General features: G+C 41.5%; 2 long non-coding RNA genes across 2 annotated transcripts in view; both read right to left on the bottom strand.

Annotated features, from left to right (window-relative positions):
- LOC309643851 overlaps positions 1–19,974 on the bottom strand; it is a 306,112-nt gene that overhangs the window by 92,508 nt on the left and 193,630 nt on the right. The gene's annotated exons all lie outside the window — the stretch shown is intronic.
- On the bottom strand, positions 10,549–19,556 carry LOC309644137. The gene is made up of 2 exons (XR_014254266.1): positions 16,714–19,556; positions 10,549–16,592 (listed from the first exon to the last, which is right to left on the bottom strand). It is a non-coding gene; the product is annotated as an uncharacterized lncRNA (long non-coding RNA).

Below are 19,974 nucleotides of genomic sequence, written 5' to 3'. Positions count from 1 at the left end.
CTCCAGATGATGTCACTGTCTGTTAACACATTACTGCAATGACCACGAAACTCATGCTTAGGGCAACAGAGCAGGAGATCACTCTCAAAGCCAGAGCTCGGTTCAAACAAATGTTAAATGAATTTTCAAAATAAGAAGCAAGATTTAGTTCCATACACCCTTTTGTAAACTCCTAAGAGAGTTCAACACTTGTTTTCAGAGAAGTGGTTTTTCTGAATCGATAATCCGTACCTGAGAAGTCTAAATGTATTATGGAGATAAGGGTGGCAAATTTGAAAATTGAAGCAGAAAATTATGGACAGAAATGACCAAAACCTCCAACTGAATTTTAAACCATGTATTTTTCTCCCCTCAAGCCCTAAAGTGAGTTTGCATTAATAAAAGTTACCCCCAGCATTTGTTTGAGCAAAGTTCTGGCTAGAAAAGGATTCTAAGTTTATTTGTCCTTACTTTATTTGGGGTTCTGGGGGGAACAGTATAACAATTTCTTGTGTTAAATAGTATTTACTAAACATAGCAAAATTAGGATCATTTTGTTATAGGACAGATGGACTATATTGATTAAGCCATGGATTAAGCCGTGTGTGTGTGTGTGTGTGTGTGTGTGTTCACATTTTGCTTCGTTTTAAATGTGGGGCAATGATTAAAATAAAGAATCTCTGGCTTTACATTTTATAAATACATCTAATTCCAAAATAGCAATGTTCTCCTTCCCTACTGTATGTCTCCTATTAATGCTGTAATAAATTACCACAAATTTAGTGACTTAAAGCAACACATATTTTTTCTCTTACAACGCTGGAGGTCAGAAGTCTAAAATGAAGGTATCACTAGGCTTGCATTCCTCCTGGTGTTTTCAAGGGAGAATCCATTTCTTTGCCTTTTCCAGCTTCTAGAGGTCGCTTGCATTCCCAGGCTTGTGGTCGCATCCCTCCATCTTCAAAGCACATCATTCCAACCTCCGCTTCCATCTTCATGGGTATTTTTTTTTTTTGACTCTGACCCTCCAGCCTCCCTCTGACAAGGACCCTGGTGATTACAATGGGCCCACCTGGATAATCCAGGATAATCTCTCACCTCGAGATCCTTAATTTAATCACATTTGCAAAATCTCCTTTAACACGTGAAGTAATATATTGCCAAATTCTGGGAATTAGAACGCTGGCATTTTTGCAGGGCCATTATTCATCTTACGCACCTACTATCACAGGTATTTACAAACCTGTGAACTGGAAGTAGGTCTTCCAGAAGCAGTGGTTAAGATGTAGATGAAGAGTGGTTTACGCACCTGGAGCGCTCTCTGTAGCTCACTAGAGGTACCGAGATTTTCTGTGTGACCCTCAGCCCAAAGCCTTCTCCCCAGCGAGTCACCACTGCTCTGCCCCTTGCTGTGGGATGGCCGAAAGAGACTGGACTTGGCGTGACTTTAAGTGAGACTGTTTAACAGTTTCCTGTGTAAAAGGCTAATAACGACATACACTCCACAGGGCCTCCAGCAGGTGAATGAGGTTGGTGCTAACAATACTTCATAACCTGTAAAGACTTTGTAGATGTGTATTTCAGTAGGACTCAGGGTATAAATTACACAACCAGAAGATTGTTAGAGGAAGAGGCTTGAGAGCCATCATTCCAAACCCTCCTGACAGATGCAACATCTGGGGTTCATCTGGCTTCACTGGTCACACAGGTCATTCCTGGTTGGGCTGTGGCTGGAACCCAGATATCCCAACTCTTGGCTCCATATTCTTTCCATTGCATCCTAACATCATGGTGATGTGCTCAACTCAGTACCTAGTGATCCATTCACTGGGCTGCTCTCTCCAGGTTTGTCCTGGGTCCTCCTCCATTGTTACCACCAACCAGACATCAGCCATCGCCCTCCTGCTGTGTTGATCAAAGGGTAATTAAGGCGCCAGTGGGGCAGCCCTGGTGTTCTCATGTCTGTGCCTTCCTCTTCTCTGTTTCTCACACCTGCTGTTTGCTTGATCATCTCTTCTCCAGCTCCCACTTTGACTATTTCAAATCCTTTACTGATTTCCTTGTTTTTTACCATTTTCAGACTCTCCCTAGTTGTCTCTGCCTCCAAACCCAGCCAATGCCACTCCATTTGTCACCTATAGGATGATTAGTTCCTAACAAACTTTGCATTTACAGAGTTCTAGTATTTACATGTCAGACTTTTTTTTTGCATTTAATTTTTTTATTAAGTGGCAATTTACATACATTAAATCCACCATTTTTTTAGTGTACAGCTCCGTGAGTTTTGACAAACACATATAGAGGTGTAACCACTACCACAGAAATAAAACAAATTCCTTCATGGATAGTGCTTTTAGTATCGTATCCAAAAAATCTTTGCCTATCCCAAAGTAACAAAGATTTTCTTCTATATTTTTTTCTGGAAATTTTATAGTATAAGATTTTACATGTAGGTCCATGATTCATTCTGAGTTAATTTTTGCAAGGTATAGACTGAGATTCTATTGTTGACCTTATATACTGTAATCTTGCTAAACTTATTAGTTTTGGAGCTCTTTTGTATATTCTTTTTTATTTTCTACATGGGTAATTACGTTCTTTGCAAAGAGTGACAGTTTAATTTCTTCTTTTCCAATATGTTGGGAAACATTTCTTTTTCTTGACTTATTGCATTAGCTAGGACTCCAATATGACCTTGAATAGGAGTGGTGAGAGTAGACACCCTTGTCTTGTTTCCAATCTTAAGGGGAAGGCATGTAGTCTTGTACCATTGAGGAGGGTATTACCTATAGCTTTTCTGGTTGAGGAAGTTCCCTTATAATTCTAGTTTACTGAGAGTTTTTGTGAATACATGTTTAATTTTGTAAATGCTTTTTCTGCATCTATTGAAATGAAGATATGTTTTCTCTTCTTTAGTCTGTTAATTTGATGAATTTATTAACTGATTTTCAGATGTTAAACTTTTCATTCCCAGAATAAACCCCATCTAGTCCTGAAGTATTATCATTTTTGAAGCATATTTTTGGATTTGATTTTCTAAAATTTTGGTGAGAATTTTTGTGTCTATGCTATGTTCATGAGGGATATTAGTATGTTTTCTTTTCTTGTAAGGTCTTTATCTGGTTTTGATATAAGGATTATGTCACCTCACAAAATAAATTGGGAGATGTTTCATCCTCTTCAATTTTCTGGAAGAGTTTGTACAGAATTGATATTTTCTCCTTAAATGTTTGGTAGAATTCACCAGTGAAGCCATCTGGGCCTGGAGTTTTCTTTATGGGAAGTTTTCAGTTACACATCCAATTTCTTTAATAAATATAAAGCTATTCGGATTATTATTTCTCCATAAGTGGGTTTTAGTAGTTTGTATCTTTCAAGGAATTTGTCTATTTCTCCTAAGTTGTTAAATTTTGTGAAATAAAGTTGTTCATATTTTCTTATTATCCTTGTAATAGTTCTAGGATCTGTAGTGATGGTCCCCTTCTCTCATTCCTGATATTTGTAATTTTTATCTTTCATGAATTAGGCTAGAGATTTATTGATTTTATTAATCTCCAAGAATGATTTTTGGTCTCATTGATTTTCCCTATTGTTTTTCTGTTTATTTTTGCTTTGAAATTTGTTTTTTTCCCTTTTTTCTGGTTCCTTTGACTTTAATTTGATCTTCTTTTTCTACTTTCTTAAGGTGGAAGCTGAGAGCATTGATTTAGTTAGGTTGCTTGATGCAATACAGGATGCTCAGTTAAATTTTAATTTTTGATAAACAATAGATAACTTTAATTTATCTTAAATATTGCATGGGACATACTTATACTAAATTAAATTTTATTATTTATCTGAAATTCAAATTCAACTGGGTATCCTGTATTTTTATTTGCTAAGTCTGGCAACCCTAACTTAAGACCTTTCTTCATTTCTATTATAGGTACTTAACGTTAAAAATCTCTCTCTAAGCTTTATCTGCATCATACAAATTTTGATGTTACATTTTTATTTTCATTCAGTTTAAAAATACTATCTCATTTCCCTTTTTGATGTCTTCTTGAGTTATTTAGAAGTGTGTTATTTAGTTTTTAAATACTTGGAGATTTCCCAGAGATAGTTGATTTGATTTCAGCTAATTTAATTCCACTGTAGTCTGAGAACATGTTTTGTATGATTTAAATCCTTTAAAATTTCTTAAGACTTGTGTCATGGCCCAGAACATAGTCAACCTTGGTAAATGTTCTCTGTGAATTTGAAAAGAGTGTATATTTTGCTGTTGTTGGATGGAACGTTCTATAAATGTCAAGTAGGTCAAGTTGGTAGATTGTATTGATCAAGTCTTCTATGTCCTTACTGATTTTCAGTCTCCTTGTTCTATCAGACATTGACAGAGTGTTGAAATCTCCAACTTTAACTGCAGGTTCATCTATTTCTCCTTGCATTTCTCTCAGTTTTTACTTTAGTTTTGAAGCGCTGATATTAGATGCACAAACATTTAGGATTGTTCTGTGTTCTTGGTGAACTGACCTTTTCATCATTATGAAGTGACTCTTTATCTCTGGAATCTGAAATCTTCTTTATCTGATATTAATATAACCATACCAAACTTTTCATTTCAGTGTTAGCATGGTATATATTTTTCCATATTTTTAATTTATTGTATCTTTATATTTAAAGTGGGTTTCTTGTAGGCAACATCTAGCTGCTTTTTATTCAATCGGATAGTTTCTGACTTTTCATTGTGATGTTTAAATGTTTATCCTGTATTTATATGTCAGACATTTAAAGTAGCTCTTTTGCCTGAAAGAAGGAATACCAAGATACATATATTGAACAGAAGGGCTGGTCTTGAGTACCATAAAAAAATAAAATGTTTTCAAGATCCATATTTCATTCTTGGTGTATTTATTTATTTGCATTTGTTCTCAAACTTGAATGAATGAAAAAGCACCAGGTTTGTTTTTTTTTTTAATTATTATTTTATTTATTTATTTTTGGCTGTGTTGGGTTTTTGTTTCTGTACGAGGGCCTTCTCTAGTTTCGGCAAGCGGGGGCCACTCTTCATCGCGGTGCGCGGGCCTCTCATTATCGTGGCCTCTCTTGTTGCGGAGCACAGGCTCCAGACGCGCAGGCTCAGTAATTGAAGCACCAGGTTTTTAAATTCAATTCTTGGCTCCACTTCTGAAGCGTCTGATATGGGTCTGGGTCTGGTCCTGGAGCCTGTACTTTATGACACACACTACCCCTCCCTCCGTCATCACCATGGTCATACCACCCATGCAGAATATTCTCGGATCACAGCTGGAGGAAGAACACTGTGGAAAGAAGCCAGGTCCACTGAATGTACTATCATCTATTGTTCTTCTTTTGAGGTTACCAAAAATATTGAACAAATATACTAGGGTTCAACTTCCCAGACCCAGCTGTGTGTCAGCATGAGCCAACTTCCATTTAACTCAAGCCAATTTCCATTGACATAAGTTGAACATCTTAGGGAGGCAAACTTATTCTTCCAGGCTAGATCTCCATCCTTTAGCAGAAACTATGTCACCAAGAAATGGAAGAAAAGAAGGCAGCGACTGAACAAAATCTCAATCTAATGAAGACAAAAGGTTTTGACAATTTTGGCCCATCTGAATTCTGCCCATTCTTTGAGATCCAGCCTAAATAACTCCTTTTTCACAATTCTGCCTCCCAGACTTACTATAAAGATAGGGTTGATTCAGCTAATTGGTCATTTGGTAAATTGATTTTCAGCCAATTGGGCTGCTGGGCCCATGACATTATAACAAATCAACAGTCTTAGAAACCAGATGTCAAATGAGGAGGAGAAATTTTTTTAAGTTCTCCAGTATTGGTTCCTTGGATGCTGGGATGGGTAGGAAATCCCACCTGCCAGAGCAGGTACTGAGAAGGAACAACAGGTATAAGGAGAGAATACTGCCAAATGCAGAGCACTAAAGTTTTGGGTTTTTTAAAAATTTCCTTGTGCTAGTAAATATATATGTAAATAAATTCAATAAGCTTTAACATTCCAGCAGCAAGGAATCATTCAGCATCTCCCACACCATGAGTTCTCAAATACAGTCTCAGCCTATTTGGGACAGGAGTCAGGCACATAAACAGACAGTGCAGTGAAAATCCGGGGCAATTAGAGAAGGCTTCTGGGGAAGGTGGCATTTGAGCTGGGTAATCGCTAAAGAAGGAAGGATGGGCGTTTGGGACAAAATGAACAGCACAGAGGTTTTTTAAAAAGGAAGAGACAGCTGGTGAGGAAAAAGAATCGTTTTGGGGAATGAATGGAAGAGGTAGATGAAGTTGGAGAGGTGAGAGGCTGATTGGGACCAGACCAAGGAGGGCCTTACCTGTCCCAAGTTTATAATTTGTAAGAAGCCAGGATGCTTCCGGTTGGCAGTGGGAACTCTTCAACTCACTCAGGGTCTAAAGGGAGCCATACAGAGATACAGAAACAATATCTTGCATTTGTATAGCAATTAAGTGAGCATTTGAGTTTTTTTTTTTTTTTTTTTTTTAATGCCTGTTGAGGTTTCTAGGCCATTTCACCAAGGATAGGCAGTGATCCGTGCATAAACCAAGCAGGGCAAGAAGATAGATCACCCAGAGAAGGGGCTCTATTTATCCACAAACACCCTGACAACTTGCAGTGATGGAAGAGGAGACACAGGCAAAATGTCAGGTAGAATAGGCAACAAACGGGCAGTGCTTCTCATAACTCTCTCAACTTTGTTCTTTTCCTTGCCATGTCTCTGCCCCCTTGCGACTGCTCAGTTTTCTATGTGAATAACACTAATGCAGAGATCTTTTCAAAGTATTGCTTTGAGCAGATGTTTATGTGCTATCAAATATAACCCAGGGAGTTTCAAATCCAGGAACAAACCCAGGAAGAGAAAATAGGGATATCAGACTTTCCAAATTGTCTCGCTACCATACGTGCCACTATGTAGCATCTCCCCAGCTGTCATTCAAACTATGCCCAAGCCTTTTTTGGTCCTCATGTAGTTCAGTGTACCTCACAAATAGTATAGACACTCAACATTCAATAAAAATGGACTTCTCTTGGTGGTTATTTGAATCTATACTTGATATTAGGATTCTCCTCGTGGAAATGAAAAATGAGAAGATTACGAAAGGAGCACTGGAGAGAATGGAGCTCGCATATTTTAAACATTGATTCAGATCATCGGTGAATAGTTTCTTTTTTAAAAAAAAAAAAAAAGTTTATGAAGGCTGGTAGTACCCAGACTGGAGGCTCTGCAGATCCCTATGCATTTATTCTCCTAGCCACTGACCTTGTTCTCTGTTTTGTGTAGGCGCTGTTAGGGCCTGGATAAATCACAGCAGCATTAAAAGTTAGTTGGGGACATAAGTCAGTGTGGCTATAAAAGAACTTGTGGGAAACTTCTGTATCTTCACCTTATGGACGTCAGTATCCTGTTGTGATAGTGTGCTACAGTTTTTTTGGTTTTTAAAAAATTTTATTTATTAGTTGAAGTAGAGTTGATTTACACTGCTGTGTTAATTTCTGGTGTACAGCAAAGTGATTCAGTTATTTATATATATATATATATTTTTTTCTTTTTCAGATTCTTTTCCCCTATAGGTTATGACAAAATATTGAGTATAGTTCTCTATGCTATACAGTAGGTTCTTGTTGGTTATCTATTTTATATATAGTAGTGGTATATGTTAATCCCAGTGTGCTGTAGTTTTTTAAGATGTTGCTTTTAGGGGAAAAGGGGGAAAGGGTACACAGGATCTGTGTATTTCTCAAAACTATGCTAATCTATAGTTATCTCAATAAATTTAATTTTTTAAAAGCTCAAAAAAAGCTTACGAAGTATTATAAACTAATACATGTATATTAGAAAACTTAGAAAATACTCAAATGTTGAAAGAAAAGAAGTAACACATAGTTCCACCAATCTAAGACAATTATTGATAAAATTTTGGTGATTTCCTTTTTTTTTTTTTTTTAATATTTATTTATTTATTTGGTTACATCGTGTCTTAGTTGTGGCTCGCGGGCTCTACGCTGAGGCACGTGGGCTCCAGAGCGTGCAGGCTCAGTATTTGCAGAACTCGGGCTTAGCTGCCCAGCGGCACATGGAATCTTAGTTCCCCGACCAGGGATCGAACCCGCGTCCCCTGCACTGGAAGGCAGATTTTTAACCACTGGACCACCAGGGGAATCCCTTTGTGATTTCCTTTTAAACTTTTTTTTTTTTTCCTACACACAGTTTCAAAGTCTTTCTTAGATAAGAAGAAAATAAACTTCTGTCCAAGTGTTTTGACAGAGGGGAGCAGTTGGAGTCTCTGAGAATTATCAATACTTTTCAAGTGAGGGACACACTCTTATACTGATGTCACCCAGCTTCTGGATATGCCAAGAGAAACCCTTGGATACCCAGAAGGCTTAAAATGAAAATGAATTTGGGCCTTTATTTCCTTAGCCAGCAGTGATGCCCTCTCTGCGTACTGCGCAGGGCTAGGCACAAAGTAACTTAAAAACCACCCGGTTTTCCAGGTGGCTGTGTGTGAAAGCCAAGATGTGCTAAGCCAGAGCTTACAAGCACTAGAACCCAGGAGTGTTCATTAGTCAAAGCCGCCAGCTGACAGAGGATTTGAGTGAGGACAGAGGCAGTGACCAAGTCTGGAACATAAATGGAAATCACGGAGAGAAAACAAATATTTTTCTCAATTCAAAAAACAAAACTGTATGTGGTCAATGCTCAAACATATGACAGGATGACCCGCTATAAGGACACGACCAAATTGCTTCCTCGGCTACATTTCCTCCAACTTCTGGATAAAGTGAGTGGCAGAGGGAGGGCTTAGGGGGAGCAAATTTCCTCCAGAGGAGCCCTGCTGCTTCCCCAACAGGGACCGGTGTGGAGACAAGGCAGCCAGATCTGTCATCCACTCCCTTAGCTCTCACACAGCTCCCCTAGACACCACGCTCATTTATTGATGGCAGCTAAAGTCCAGAGAGGTCCAAGAACGTCGGCAAGCCCACACAGCCCAGGAAATGTTGAAGCTGGCATCCAAACGGTACTTTCTACTCTTGAAAAACGAAACGTCTCAGCTCTTGGAGCAAAAACATTGCCCTGTTGGCAGTACGGGGGTAGGGGGTGGGAGCACGGGGGAACATAAGGGTCACACTCTCAGGTCCCCAGGAAACCATATCTACACATCAGAAAGCAATAGCGCCACGTTTCAGTCTACAATGAGTGGCTAATCACTTGAAACAGTGTCACCTTCAACTTGTAACAGCAAATATATATATATATTTTAATAGTGCTGTAACAGCAAATATTTTATTTCACAGTTGTACAGGGTAAAAACTAGAAGCCTTGAGTCCTAGAGAGCCCATGTTTTTGTCTACAGGCTACCACTTCCACAAAGCTACTAGTGACATCTCTACTCTTTTCTAGGATTTCTGATTTCTAAAATTAGGATGAAAGTACTTTTGACAACCAAATTAAGAAGGGTGGGGTCAGGATTCCTGAGATAGTGGGTGAGGATTCCTGGGATAGTGGCTCTGGTACCCTGGTGCCTCATCTCTGCTCTGCCTAATCACTTTGAAATTAATGGGGCCTCAGGGCCTTGCAGTTGGGGGTGACACAAAGATGCACAAAGAGAGAATTTCAAATTTTACTGCGCTGTCAATGGTATGAAAACATAGGAGGCAGAAAAGATAAGAAGAAAGTTTTAAGGCTAGAAATAGTCAGTGGAAATCTCCTTTAACCTTTCCCCTCAGCCTCACAAGCCAGATAAAAGCCCTCATTTTGCATAGGTGTATCTGTAGGACCCTCAATTTGTGGTAATCTTCATGGAGTAAGGGCTAAAGAGGGGAGTTGTAATTGAGGGGTTAAATAAAATGCTGTGACTTTTACTTAAATTATAATGAGGATGATTTTCAGTAGTACAGAGATGCTGCGTCTAGATTGATAACAAAAAACTTTCCACATACAAAAAAAAAAAAAAATCAGAAAAGCCTCCAAAAACCTCCCAGCGTGTTTTAGAATACACAGATTTCATGGCATTTCAGAAAGAAATCACTTCATTTGGAGCTTCCTAAAGTTTTGGGAAAGGCAGCTGAAGAATGCCAGGGTGGGTTCATTAAGGAATATGGAGGGTAGATTTTCACTAGAGAGGAAGTGAGATGAGATGTCTGGTGAAAAGCAAACACTTCACACTTCAAGGTGGACTGAAATTTCTCTCGTGCCCTGCCCCTCTTCTCCCATGACCCCTAAGATCCGCGATGCACCTTAACTGAAGTACAGATCAAAGGAAGAGGGTGACTCTTGACACAAACTGAAACCATCCAGTTGCTTAATTATCTCCTGATGGGAAAGACCAGGTCTTGCTTTGCTTGTCTATCAATGAAAGCAGGTGGTTGTCTGGTACTGGAGGCTTTTATTTTCCGGGACAGGTTTATGTTACCTAACAGAGCAAAAGTGGGCCAATGGGAGAAAATCTTGGACTTAATTATCCATTTTGGAATGATTCTTATGGACAAAAAAATTTTTAGGCGTATATGGAATGTAGGCTCTACACTTTCAATTTAGAATCTGATGCTAGCCGTGCATGTGCTTAGATTAAAAAAAAAAAGGCTCTAAATTAAATTGCCAAATTCCTTGCTTACTCTAAAAATAAACAGATTGTGTGGCAATGTTAAAGACATCAACCTAAAAAATTCTCTGCTAGTTCCCCTGGAGGATCCCCTTTGTGTCAGCTTCAAGTTTTAGGGACATAAGGAGTTTCAGTAAAGGCAGCCCTGTTTAACGATAAAAAGAACATTTCTACTTGCAAGGAGAGATACCCTATAAACACGGGTCCGGGTCCAAATTGAGGCCAAAGCCAGAGAGGCAATGTGGTAGCTGAAAAAGAGTGGGCTTTTAAGCCAAACAAATCATGGGTCACTTCCTAGCTGTGTGATCTTGGGCAAGGTCCTTAAATTCTCTGGTCCTCAGTTTCTTCATCTGTAAATTTGGCATTCTGATCCATTACAGGATTGTTGTGAGGATTAGCGACAATATACATGGAGTAGGCAGTGCACGATCGCTTTTTAAGTGACCTTGGGTAAAGATTATAACCACAGCATAATCTCAGAGTCACACCATATTATACCATATTATAGTTCATCAATTAGCACCATAATTATAAATGCAAGTCTGGTAAATTTGGAGATCAAAAGAGTTGCGCTCTCACATCAAATTTTGACCCACCCATTAAATATCATGCTGTAAGTGAAGTGTGTGAAGCACTTTTAAACCCAAAGTCCCCTGCAAGTAGTAACCAAAAGAGATGACTGTATTGTCAACAGTTCGTATCTCTTAGGTGAACAAGTGGGCTACTTCTGTAGCAAGGGTGGAAACTATCCCCCAACTGCTCCCTCAAATCGATCTGGTTCTATAGCTCTAGGACTATAGCAATACTGAACATATTGACATTTTGCAAGAAACCTACAAACCAATTCAAAGACAAAATCAGGTTGAAAATGAAAGATCTGCACATTAGTTGCAGTATCAGTATAGCCAAATGATGTAGCTAAAATTTTGTTTAATTAGTGTTTTGGGAGATTCAAGGGCTTGTTATGGTAACATTTGTTTGCAACACAGAATATAAAAAAGGGAAAACTACTCTGATGATAAATAAACGTGATGGTCGACAGTTCATGAGTGAATATACTGTGATGTGTGTGTGTATAGAGGGAGAGACAGAGAGAGAGAGAAAGAGAGAGAGAGTTATAAAATGCAAGTCAGAGGAACAACATTTGTTTCACAAAGGATTTCCCCATTTGTAAATCCGTAGAACAACTCTTATCATTGGGGTGAATGGATGAGCCTCAGGGGCTCTGAGAACTCCTTGATGGCACAGATATGATTTTTTTTGCATGTAAAATCCACATTTCTGGAGAAAGTGTCCATGGCTTTCATCAGATTATCAAAAAAAAAAAAAAAAAAAAAAAGTTGTGGAGGCACTGACTGTTGCTTTAAACATTGAACTTTTAAAAACATTTCAGGGACGTCCCTGGTGGCGCAGTGGTTAACAATCTGCCTGCCAATGCAGGGGACATAGGTTCGAGCCCTGGTCTGGGAAGATCCCACATGCCGCAGAGCAACTAAACCTGTGCGCCACAACTACTGAGCCTGCACTCTAGAGCCCGCAAGCCACAACTACTGAGCCCACGTGCCACAACTACTGAAGCCTGCGCACCTACAGGCCGTGCTCCACAACAAGAGAAACCACTGCAATGAGAAGCCCGTGCACTGCAATGAAGAGTAGCCCCCGCTCGCCGCAACTAGAGAAAGCCCGCACACAGCAACAAAGACCCAACGCAGCCATAAATAAATAAATAAATAAATAAATATATTTATTTAAAAAAAAAAATTTCACATAGGTTTTTGTTACCTATTCAGGGGAAATGTAGTTAAAATTGACTGTTAATCATCCTTGTATTAGAGTTCATCAGAGTACCCTAATTTTAAAATCAGTAAATTTTCAGATCATAAGAACTGTGTTTTCATATCACATTTTGACCCACCCATTGGATGTAACGTTGTAAGTGAAAAAAGAAAAAAAATAACATAAAAGTGGTTTGTGTTGTTGCTGACATGTAAGGTGATAAAATGTGGAACAAACTCACTTTTCTCAGGTGATGCGACAGCACACTGATCAAAACCTAGAGAGTTGGGTTTAGATCCTGCCTCTGTTACTGTTGTGTGATTCTGGACCAGGACTTGACCTTACTAGGATAATAATAGCTGGTTTTCATATGAGAACACCAGGAGCATTAAATGGGCAGTGCATGTGGATTCTTGCTTTTTTATTTAAATTTATTTTATTGAAGTATAGTTGATTTACGTTGTGTTAATTTCTGCTGTACAGCAAAGTGATTCAATTATACATATATGTATACATATAATCTTTTTCATACTCTTTTCCATTATGGTTTATCACAGGATATTGACTATAGTTCCCTGTGTTATACAGGACTTTGTTGTTTATCCATTCTATACTGCCAGTTTGCATCTGCTAATCCCAAACTCCCAATCTTTCTTTTGTTTTTTTTTGGCCGTGCCACGTGGCATGCAGGATCTTAGTTCCCCGACCAGTGATCGAACCCAGGCCCCCTGCATTGGGATCATGGAATCTTAACCACTGGACCACAAGGGAAGTCCCCCAAACTCCCAATCCTTAACACGGTTTCTGGCTCAGAAAAAAACGCTCACAGATGTCTGCTGTGGTCTCTGGGGGGCAGGAGACAGAAGAACCACGTGCAGAAGCAACCGGACATTTCCCCATTAATATTGCCCTTGAGCTCCAGGGTCTATTGAGCTGGGCATTACCAGTTGTTTTAGGTAGAACAGATAACATTCACTAAGTGGTATGTAAAATATAAATGTCCTTGCTAGAATGGGCACTGCCCTCGGCACTCTTGGAAATGTGCCCGCCCCACTGTTGGCTTTCTCAGCTGAGGGGTGGAGCAGTGCCCCGGGCCAGCACAGAGCTGGGACAGACAGCAGCTGCCAGAAGCCAGTAACTGAACTGAATTCACTAGTGGTGTTGGAGGCCACGAAGCAGAGTGGCAAAGTCAGCCTGGGTTTGACACTCAGTGCCTCAGTTCTTTAGCTTTGCAGCTTAGGGCAAGTTACTTTTTTTTTTGGCGGAGCTGCGCGGCTTGCGGGATCTTAGTTCCCTGACCAGGGATTGAATCCGGGCCACCGCGATGAAAGTGCAGAGTCCTAACCACTGGACAGCCAGGGAATTCCCAGGACAAGTTAAGCCTTAATATCCTCCTCTGTAGGATGGGCTTGATAATGGGAGCTCCCTCCCATGGCTGTCGTGAGGACGAAAGGAAGTGAGCCTTGCAGGGTGTTTTGCAAAGTGTCTGACACCTCATAGTAAATGATAGATATTACGTGGCATGAGTTAAGAAGTGCTTATTGCATGTCTGGCCCTGTGCTGAATTTTTTTATCTGAATTAGCTCTTATAAAGTACCTATAGGGAATTCCCTGGTCGTCCAGTGGTTAGGACTTGGCGCTTTCACTGTCATGGCTCAGGTTCAATCCCTGGTTGGGGAAAGAAGATCCCACAAGCTACGTGGCAAGGCCAAAAAATAAAAAATAAAAAAACAAAGTACCTATAAATTAGGTGCTAGTAACTATATTGCTATTTTACAAATGAGGAATCTGGGCACAGAAAGTTTGAGAAAGTTGTCCAAGTTTAGACAGCTAGAGAAGGAGAGAGGTAGATTCATCTCCGAGCATCCCCAGTGTACCCACTCCACTCCCAGTCCGGGTCCCTGTTGGCTCAAAAGAGTCCTATGTGCCCTCCACTTGCCTTGGGGTCCCCAAGTCCCCGTGCTTTCAACGTGGTGGGAAGGGGAGAGAGAGCAAATCCCTTGACCCAGGAATCTGTCCCTAGATTACTCAGAGCTCACAAAATGTACAAAATGGACACAAAACAGGGATATCTTAGGTTTGTTTAGCATCTTCTATGTGTGGGCACATAAAAATATGTACACAAGACATTTGTGCTCAAAAAAATATTTGTGCACATAGGTCATGATTCATTAACACAGTAATAGATTATTCAATGTCTGGCGTCTAGTTATTGGGGGGCTCTGGTATTACTACGTGGGTTCAAGCCTGTGGATTGTGAGACATAAATACAAGGGACTCTGGATGCTGCAGAGTAACACTGATGAAGGATTATAAACACAGAAGGGCTTCCAAGAAGCAGCGTGCTTGGAGGAAACCAGAGAACAGCGATGCTTTAAGCAGCTGTGGTGAGAAAGTCACGGCCCTTTGAGGAAAAAGATAACTTGCAGTATTTAGGTAAGGGCCTCACTTCAGGGTATGGTTGGCCTAAGGCACTGTCCGAAGGAACTTTTGAAGGAGTTGCCTCAGAATTATAGGTCAGATTCCCCACCCTGTTCTGCAGCCAGAGAGAACCTGCTTTGCCTCTCTGGCCCAACAGTGTCCTCTGAGTTAACACTAGGGGACCTGGGCTTTGTGACACCAGCAGCCCAACAACCCTATCTTTATGGTTACTAGTGGCAATATCAGTGTAAAGGCTTTACCTAGACAGAGCCCTTCGTTTGGCCACATGGGTGGGCCCTGTCATTCCAATGAGATCAATGCTGTCAGAACTGGGGAGAAGGCTCCTGTCCCAGGGCAGTCAGGAGACAAAAAGCCTGTAATTTTAGCTGTTCACATCTCCTGGTCCTGAGAACTAAAAGAACTCACACTTCTGCAGAAACAGATCTTTTACACACCCTCTGATCTACTGAGTCATGTTCAAAAGTTATTTTTCTGGAAATTAACTTGACATTTAAGACTTCACAAGTAGCAAAGGAAATAGCAAGGCAGAAAGACATCTTTGCAGCAAGCCCTGAAACTCTCACCATCTTTTTTATTTTTATTTTTTTGGCCACGCTGCGTGGCTTGCAGGATCTTAGTTCCCTGACCAGGGATTGAACTCGGGGCCACGGCAGTGAAAGCGCCGTGCCCTAACCACTAGACCACCAGGGAGCTCGCATCTCACCATCTTTAAGTATTTATAATTTTGAAGCATACGTGATGTTGTCATGGGTGGCTCTCCTCCTTCCAGCCTCAAAAAGGAAATAGCTTTAAAGGATGTGAAGACTTGACCACATTCCAAGGCCCTCCGAAGGCGTTAGAAGTTTAGAGCTCTTTGTATCCAGACATTCACATGGCTGCCTCATGGCAATTCAAACGGAACTTGGCTGATGTGTACTGCGGGGGATAAACTGGAAAGAAAATCAAGGGGGCAATACTCTAAAAATCAGGATATCAGTTACCTCTGCGGGGAGGGGTATCTGCGATCAGGAAGAACGTTGGTGGGGTGAGTCATTTGCAGCGTTCTATTTCTCGATCTGGGTAGAGATTACATACATATGTTCGAATAATTTGTTAAATTGTCTGTGTACATTTTAAGCATTTTTCTTTATGTGAACTTTTTCACAATGAACTAAAGAAAAAGTTGTGCTACACGCACAGCCTAGTCTTCCGCTCTTTTCCACCGTTTCAGTAATTGCTGGCACCACCATCCATCCAGTTACTGAGGTCCAAGACCTGAGGGTTATTCTTGACTCTCTTTTCCTCCACCCCTAGACCCATTCCATCAGCAGCCTCAAAAGTTCTCTCCCTTCCCTCCAAGCCCCATACCTCCACTGTCACTACTCTGTCCCACCTCCGTCAAGTCTTTAGGGATAGCTGGACCACTTCCATCCACTCTTCCTTCCCACACAAAGACCATGAACTTTTTAAAAAACCTGTTTATCTGAAATGATTGCAGATTCACAGGAAGTTGCAAAAATAGTACAGGGAGTTCTCTCGAGTACCCTTCATCCAGCTGCCCCAGTGTTAACATCTTGTGTAACCTACTGTGCTATCAATACCAGGAAATTGACATGGATGTCATCCATGGGGTTTATCAAGATTTCACCGGTTTGGCCTGCACTCATTTGTTTTTTTTTTTAATTTTATTTTATCATTATTTTTTTAATTTTTGGCCACTCCGCATGGCATGCGGGATCTTAGTTCCCCAACCAGGGATTGAACCCGGGCCCCCTGCACTGACTGCCAGGGAAGTCCCAGACTGGCACTCATTTGAGTGTGGGATGTGTGTGTGAGTGGGTTGGGGGGGTGTCAGTCTGTGTAACTCTACCACGTGTAGATTCATGCAACCACCACCACAATTAAGATACAGAACTGTTCCATCACCACGAGATCTTCCTTGTGCTATACTTTATCGTCACACCCAGTCTTCTCCCCCTAACCCCTGGCAACCACTCTATAATTGTCTATAACTCCATCTCTATCATGTTGTCATTTTGAGAATGTTGTATGAATGGAATCATGCCATATGTGACCCTTCGAGACCAGCTTTTCTTTTTCACTCAGCATAATACCCTTGGGATCCATCCAAGTCATTGCGTGTATCAATAGTTGTTCCTTTGTATTCTGAGTGGTATTCCACGGTATTGATGTAATCTTTTAGAAACAGGACCTGTCACTTCCAGGTACAAGCGGGGCTTTCCCATTGCAATGAGACCAACATCTGCGTTCCTGGTTGGCAAGGCCCTCCCTGCCTGGCCGGCCTGCTGACTTTCCCCTGCCTTCCCTTGCTGCCTTTCCCCTCCCTCTCACACACCATCCTTCTGTCCCTCCCGAAACCCACCCAGCTTGTTTCTCTGTGCTGCTCACCTGGATGACCTCCCCGACATCATATTGTCCTCCAGATCCCTGCTTAAGCGTCACCTCCTCAGAGGCCTTGCCTGCAACTTCCTGTATAAACGCTGCCCTCCTTCCCTGTTTTCCTGCTTATTTCCTCCCTTGCACTAATTCTACCTGGTAACAATTGTCTTTCTTTGCTTGTTTAGCGTCTGTCGCCCACCCCCTAGCAGGGTGACCAGTATGTAACAGACACTAACAAAGGAATGACTTGAATAAAGGAGTTCACTGGTCTCTGAGAGAGAATGCTGATAATTAATAATATACTTGTTTGTACCTGGCCTTATTCCAGAAGGATTCAGGGTGATTTGCAAAAATACAGACAACACAACAAGATACAAAATAATAAGAAGGGAAAATAAGAATAGGAAATGATGAAGCCAGGGTAGAGATGGCCCACAGCCTGTGGATGGGATGCAGAGCTGGCTGAATCGACTATACTTCAATAACATAAATTTAAAAAAAAAGTAAGAATAAAACAAGTCTGGCTTGTTTTCCTGAAGAAAGTTATTCCCGATTCTGTGAATTGAGGGAAAAATTTACCACGGGTCCTAATATTTTTATTTTGATGTTAGTTTTTTGCTTTTTTTGGTGGGGGGGGAAACCTAGTATAGTCTGACCCTAGAGATATGATGGAGAATATAATGATGAGGGCTTCTTGCCTTCTAGAAGTCTGTGTCATGGGGGAAACATGTCCCAGGTACCAATGATGTCTCTCTCTCTCCCTCTCTCATCACTAGGTCCTGTTGCTTCTACCTCTCTCCTGCCCACTGAAAGATTAAATGAGCTGCCCAGAGTGACACAGCTAGTCAGTGGCAAGCAGCCCAAGAAAACAAGTGCCGGGATAGTTGGCCCACTTCCCTTCCACAACATCCATCCCTGTCATCAAGTGTCAGAAGCTAAGCTATTCTAGGTTCAGCCTTGGCCAGCCATAGGCCCCATGTAGACCCTGCAACTTTTCCTTATTAGTTCAATTTGGCTCAGATGAACACCAAAGACAGCCTCAAATAAGGGCGATGATTCAGCAAAGACTAGCTTACCTGCTGAGGTGTGTATGTGTGTGTGTGTGTGTGAAGGGGAGACCCTTTCTGCTTCCACACCCCCCCTGCCATCCTAGGGCTCAGCTCCTCCAGGAAGACTTTGTCACCCTCACCATCCCCATCGCACACTTACTCTGAGTTCTGAGCCCCTCCTCTGGGTTCCCCAAGGACCCTGTGTTGGCCTTATTTCCCCGCATTGTCATTGCCTCTGCAAGATGACTCTTCTTCAGTGTCACTGTCCCACTAAATGCAGTCCGGGAAGCCCCTGCAACAGAATAATGTTCAAAGTGCAGGTCCCCTGGCCCTTCTCCAGTCCCCCTGAACCAAATTCTCTGGGGGTGAGTGAGGCCCGGGCATCAGAATTTCTGTGAGGTTCTCCAGGCAGTTCTTAAGGACCGTGTCTTCATCTCTGTTTTATTCTCAGGTTCTGCTGGACTCTTGATAGTCTTTTCACCTCTATTTGTCAAGTCATTGACTGATAATAAACAAGTAAATGTGTATGGGGGGGTTATACGTGGACAATGTACCTTGGAGTGTCATAGCTTCTTGAAGTGTCGTAGCTCTGATCTGGCCCTATCATGATTTCTCTTTGCCAAGAAGCCTGTTGGAAAGTGCACAGATTTAGGCTTCAGGAAATGTCCTGGGACAGCAGACTGGAGGGTAGATTGAGAGATGGAAACTAGAGGTTTCTTAAGAGCTAATGATGAGGACCAAGAAATATTATGAGTATGGAGAGAGACGGGCAGATGGAGGGGTGGGCAGGAAGGAATGAGGCAGAAACAGTAGGACCTAGTGATGTGGGAAGAGGGAGGAGGAGGCACTGAACCAACTCTCAGGTTTCTGGTTTAGGGGACCGGTGAAGATTCTGTAGAGATCAGATGAGTCTAGGTTTGAGTCACCCACTTAGGTCTGGATAAATTACACAAATTCCCTGAGCCTCTGTCACTTCATCTATAAGAGAGGGCTTATTGCAAGGGTGAAAGTGCCATTAATAGGGTTACAATGCCTGTTGTAGCATCCAAGATATGTTTAGCTATGAATACTGTTGTCATCACTACCGCTGTTAATACCAGAGTGGGACTAGCTATGGCTGGGGTCGCTGAGGGAGAAGTACTCTCAGTGTGGATGTGCTGAGTTGGGGGTGTCTGCCGGACATCCTAACAGAGACACCCGGAAATCTTGGATGGGGGTGTTGAGAAGACAACAGTTGGATGGTCTAAAATTGGGCTTTTGGTTTCTGCACTCACGCCCCTCATGGTGCCACCGGATGCGCCGTCAACATGCAGAATGACGCCGGCGAGTTTGCAGATCTGTACGTGCAGCGAAAATGCTCTGCCAGCAACCGCATCATCGGCACCAAGGACCAAGCGTCCATCCAGATGGACGTGGCCGAGGTTGACAAGGTGACAAGCAGGTTCAACAGCCAGTTTAAAACCTACACTATCTGCGTGGGCATTCACAGGATGGGGGAAGTCAGATGACTCCATTCTCTGGCCAAGGCCACAGGCATCCTCTCAAGAACTTCTGACTGAAGAGGATCGCAGATGTGGAATGTTTGTCATAAATAAATAGTAATAAGTAAATAAATAAAATTGGATTTTGTTGAGCCATTGCAATAGGTGACCGTGGTGAGGGAGCTTGAGCGTAAGAGAGCGGCTGTAGTGATGGGCCATGGGGGTGAGGC

This window comes from Balaenoptera physalus (assembly GCF_965194825.1).
Source record: "Balaenoptera physalus genome assembly, chromosome: 15".
In the NCBI taxonomy this organism is placed as follows: Eukaryota; Metazoa; Chordata; class Mammalia; order Artiodactyla; family Balaenopteridae; genus Balaenoptera; species Balaenoptera physalus.
This window is presented reverse-complemented; position numbering and strand designations above follow the sequence as displayed.